Source organism: Schistocerca piceifrons, unplaced genomic scaffold (assembly GCF_021461385.2).
Source record: "Schistocerca piceifrons isolate TAMUIC-IGC-003096 unplaced genomic scaffold, iqSchPice1.1 HiC_scaffold_936, whole genome shotgun sequence".
Taxonomy (NCBI): Eukaryota; Metazoa; Arthropoda; class Insecta; order Orthoptera; family Acrididae; genus Schistocerca; species Schistocerca piceifrons.
Window position 1 is genome coordinate 5639178 of NW_025729208.1, and position 5000 is coordinate 5644177.

The 5000-nt window shown below is 62.4% G+C and overlaps 1 pseudogene; it reads left to right on the forward strand.

Annotated features, from left to right (window-relative positions):
- The window catches only part of LOC124771736, a 7956-nt pseudogene that overhangs the window by 686 nt on the left and 2270 nt on the right, over nt 1–5000 (forward strand).

The window sequence follows — 5000 nt, forward strand, 5'->3', positions numbered from 1 at the left end:
CGGTTCGCGTCTGTTGGGCAGAGCCCCGGTGTCCTGGCTGGCTGCCCGGCGGTATATCTGGAGGAGTCGATTCGCCCCTTTGGGCGCTCGGGCTCCCGGCAAGCGCGCGCGGTTCTTCCCGGATGACGGACCTACCTGGCCCGGCCCCGGACCCGCGCCGCTGTTGGCTCGGGATGCTCTCGGGCGGAATAATCGCTCCCGTCAGCGGCGCTTCAGCTTTGGACAATTTCACGACCCGTCTTGAAACACGGACCAAGGAGTCTAACATGTGCGCGAGTCATTGGGCTGTACGAAACCTAAAGGCGTAATGAAAGTGAAGGTCTCGCCTTGCGCGGGCCGAGGGAGGATGGGGCTTCCCCGCCCTTCACGGGGCGGCGGCCTCCGCACTCCCGGGGCGTCTCGTCCTCATTGCGAGGTGAGGCGCACCTAGAGCGTACACGTTGGGACCCGAAAGATGGTGAACTATGCCTGGCCAGGACGAAGTCAGGGGAAACCCTGATGGAGGTCCGTAGCGATTCTGACGTGCAAATCGATCGTCGGAGCTGGGTATAGGGGCGAAAGACTAATCGAACCATCTAGTAGCTGGTTCCCTCCGAAGTTTCCCTCAGGATAGCTGGTGCTCGTACGAGTCTCATCCGGTAAAGCGAATGATTAGAGGCCTTGGGGCCGAAACGACCTCAACCTATTCTCAAACTTTAAATGGGTGAGATCTCCGGCTTGCTTGATATGCTGAAGCCGCGAGCAAACGACTCGGATCGGAGTGCCAAGTGGGCCACTTTTGGTAAGCAGAACTGGCGCTGTGGGATGAACCAAACGCCGAGTTAAGGCGCCCGAATCGACGCTCATGGGAAACCATGAAAGGCGTTGGTTGCTTAAGACAGCAGGACGGTGGCCATGGAAGTCGGAATCCGCTAAGGAGTGTGTAACAACTCACCTGCCGAAGCAACTAGCCCTGAAAATGGATGGCGCTGAAGCGTCGTGCCTATACTCGGCCGTCAGTCTGGCAGTCATGGCCGGTCCTTGCGGCCGGCCGCGAAGCCCTGACGAGTAGGAGGGTCGCGGCGGTGGGCGCAGAAGGGTCTGGGCGTGAGCCTGCCTGGAGCCGCCGTCGGTGCAGATCTTGGTGGTAGTAGCAAATACTCCAGCGAGGCCCTGGAGGGCTGACGCGGAGAAGGGTTTCGTGTGAACAGCCGTTGCACACGAGTCAGTCGATCCTAAGCCCTAGGAGAAATCCGATGTTGATGGGGGCCGTCATAGCATGATGCGCTTTGTGCTGGCCCCCGTTGGGCGAAAGGGAATCCGGTTCCTATTCCGGAACCCGGCAGCGGAACCGATACAAGTCGGGCCCCTCTTTTAGAGATGCTCGTCGGGGTAACCCAAAAGGACCCGGAGACGCCGTCGGGAGATCGGGGAAGAGTTTTCTTTTCTGCATGAGCGTTCGAGTTCCCTGGAATCCTCTAGCAGGGAGATAGGGTTTGGAACGCGAAGAGCACCGCAGTTGCGGCGGTGTCCCGATCTTCCCCTCGGACCTTGAAAATCCGGGAGAGGGCCACGTGGAGGTGTCGCGCCGGTTCGTACCCATATCCGCAGCAGGTCTCCAAGGTGAAGAGCCTCTAGTCGATAGAATAATGTAGGTAAGGGAAGTCGGCAAATTGGATCCGTAACTTCGGGATAAGGATTGGCTCTGAGGATCGGGGCGTGTCGGGCTTGGTCGGGAAGTGGGTCAGCGCTAACGTGCCGGGCCTGGGCGAGGTGAGTGCCGTAGGGGTGCCGGTAAGTGCGGGCGTTTAGCGCGGGCGTGGTCTGCTCTCGCCGTTGGTCGGCCTCGTGCTGGCCGGCGGTGCAGGATGCGCGCGCCTGCGCGGCGTTCGCGCCCCGGTGCTTCAACCTGCGTGCAGGATCCGAGCTCGGTCCCGTGCCTTGGCCTCCCACGGATCTTCCTTGCTGCGAGGCCGCGTCCGCCTTAGCGTGCTCCTCCGGGGGCGCGCGGGTGCGCGGATTCTCTTCGGCCGCCATTCAACGATCAACTCAGAACTGGCACGGACTGGGGGAATCCGACTGTCTAATTAAAACAAAGCATTGCGATGGCCCTAGCGGGTGTTGACGCAATGTGATTTCTGCCCAGTGCTCTGAATGTCAACGTGAAGAAATTCAAGCAAGCGCGGGTAAACGGCGGGAGTAACTATGACTCTCTTAAGGTGGCCAAGTGGCGGCGGTGTGGCTGCATCCGGACTTGGCTTCTCGAAGTGCGGTCTTGATGTAGTCGTGCTGCTGCTGCGAGGTGCCTTCCTTGGGTTATAGCTACAGGGAGAGTGATGCGCAATACATGGGCCTAGCCCTCTTAGCCTCTCCTCTCCTGCGGTCTTCTCCCCTTCTCGTGGGCCCGCTGATTTCGCAGAGTGGAAGACCGCACCAGGGGCTTGGGGGGGTTACCAGCCCCCCCTCGCACTATCCCTTTTTTAGTTGGGGGCAGTAAGCAGAGAATAAGTGGTGGCCCTTCCGCTGAAGGTGCCACCCCAACTCCCCCAGCACCTAGCCGGCCAACCGGCCGTGCCGATAATCTTGTAACTTTTGCAGCTATGTATACCTGTAGTGAGTGCCACCGCAGCTTTACAACCAAGAACGGTCTCGGGGTCCATCGCCGCCGCCAACATCTTGCGGCCGCCAACGCGGAGATCGTCACGGAGAGGCATCGCGCGAGGTGGACGGAGGAAGAAGTCCTATCGCTCGCCAAGGCGGAGGCCGAACTGTTCCTTGAGAGGGACGCCCGGTTCTTCTTCGTCAATCAAGAACTCATCAGGATGTTCCCCGACCGAACGCTCGAGGCAATCAAGTGCCGACGGCGGCAAGCTGCCCACAAGCAGCTTGTCCGCCAATTCATGGAGGCGCTTGAGATCGGTCGGGGGGAAGAGCCGGCGTCCCGCCGGGGAGCAGCGAGCCCGCTGCCTGACGCGGGCGAGGCCGCTGCGCCGCCCGTCGACGCAGCCGAGGACTTCGCGGCCGACACCACCGGGCCGCCGCCGGAGGGGCCGACTGACGCCGCCATCTGGGAGCATCTGGCGGGGCTACCCGCTTCCGCCCAGCGTTTCTCTGCCCTGGATCGTGTCATAGGTCTGGGGCGGGGCACGCCGCCCGATGTCATCCTGGGCATGCTCCCGGATGCCCTTGCGTCGGTCGGGTCCAGAGGGGAGAGATCGATCACCAGGACACAGCGGCCGCGCCAACCACCGAAGCGGCCGCCTGCCGCGCCGCCGACGCAGAAGCGCAAGCGGCGCCGCTGGGAGTACGCGAGAACGCAGGATGCCTTCCGACGGTCGCGTGCACGTTGCGTGCGCGGCCTCTTGGATGGCACCCTGCTCCAGCCGCCACCTGCCATCCCTGGTCTGCTGGACTTCTGGGCGGACCTCTTCACCAAGAAGCCCATCTCCACCGCGGGCTTCATTCGTGACCGCCTCCTCCCGCACTCAGAGCCTGTCGCTCTCGAGTGCATATGGGGGCCGGTCACACATGAGGAGGTCGCCGCCGCGTTGCCGCCCAGGGGATCAGCAGCCGGGCCGGACGGCCTTACCCCAGCGGAGTTGCGGCGCCTGCCGCACGAAGTCCTGGTGAAAGTGATGAATCTCTTCCTTCTGGCCCGCGCCCTTCCGGAACGCCTGCTTCGCGCGCGGACGTCCCTTCTCCCGAAAACGGCTGCACCAACATCCCCCGCTGACTTTCGCCCCATTACGGTCTGCTCGGTGTTGGCGCGGACCTTTCACAAGGTTCTCGCGTCACGCCTGATGCGCGCATGTGCTGTGGACGAACGTCAGCGGGCATTCATCCCTCGGGATGGGATGTTGGAAAATACCTTCATCTTAGACACTGCTCTCACCGACGCAGTTCGCTCCTGCCGCTCTGTCTTTGTGGCATCGATCGACGTATCTAAGGCATTCGATTCGGTAGATCATGCTGCCCTTCGCCCCGTGCTGAAGGCGCATGGCCTGCCGGATTGCTTTGTCGAGTATGTCGAGCGGTGCTACGAGGGCAGCACGACAGTGATAGCGGACGGCGCCGGCGTGGGCGTGTCTGTGCAGCCAGCACGGGGCGTTCGCCAGGGCGATCCCCTCTCCCCCCTCCTGTTCAACTTTGCGGTGGACTACGTTTTAGGCCAACTGCCCTCCCACATCGGAGCTCGGATCCTCGGTCGCAGAGTCAACGCTGCGGCCTTTGCAGATGACGTCTTGCTGTTTGCAGCGACCCCGAGGGGCTTGCAGTCCCTCATCGACGCAGCTACCGCAGCCCTCGCCCACCTGGGGCTGCAGATCAACGCCCGGAAGTGTTTCACCCTCGCCTTAGTCGCGTCAGGGCGCGAGAAGAAGGTGAAGGTGGACAGCAATGTCACCTTCACAGCAGGCAATACCACCATGCCTGCCCTGCGTGTGGGTGAAACCTTCCGGTACCTGGGGCTGCAATTTTCCACGGCGGGTCGCTGTGTCTTCAATCCACGTAGCCACCTGGTGGAGCAGCTTGACGTCATCTCCCGAGCTCCGCTGAAGCCGCAACAGCGCCTCCACGCTCTCACCAACGTACTTCTCCCTGGCCTGTACCACGGGCTGGCCCTCAGCCGCACCCGGGTGGGTGCATTGAAGTCGGCCGACGTTACCATCCGGGCCGCCGTCAGGAGATGGTTCCGCCTTCCGGCGGACACCCCTCTGGGATACTTCCACGCTCCTGTTGCCCAGGGGGGCCTCGGCATTCCATCTTGCCGATGGATGGGTCCGACCCTCCGTCGGTCCCGTCTCCTGGCGCTGAAGAGGATAGGGCCAGCCTGCGACGGTGCAGGCATGGATGAGGTACAGCGTGAGATCGAGGTGCTGGAGCGCCACCTAATGTGGGAGGGCCACCTCCTCAAATCGTCAACGCAGGTTGGGGAAATGTGGGCGGCGCGCCTACACATCGCCATTGACGGTGCGGCACTGTCATCTTCTGCCGCCGTCAGTGGCCAACATCAGTGGGTCGCC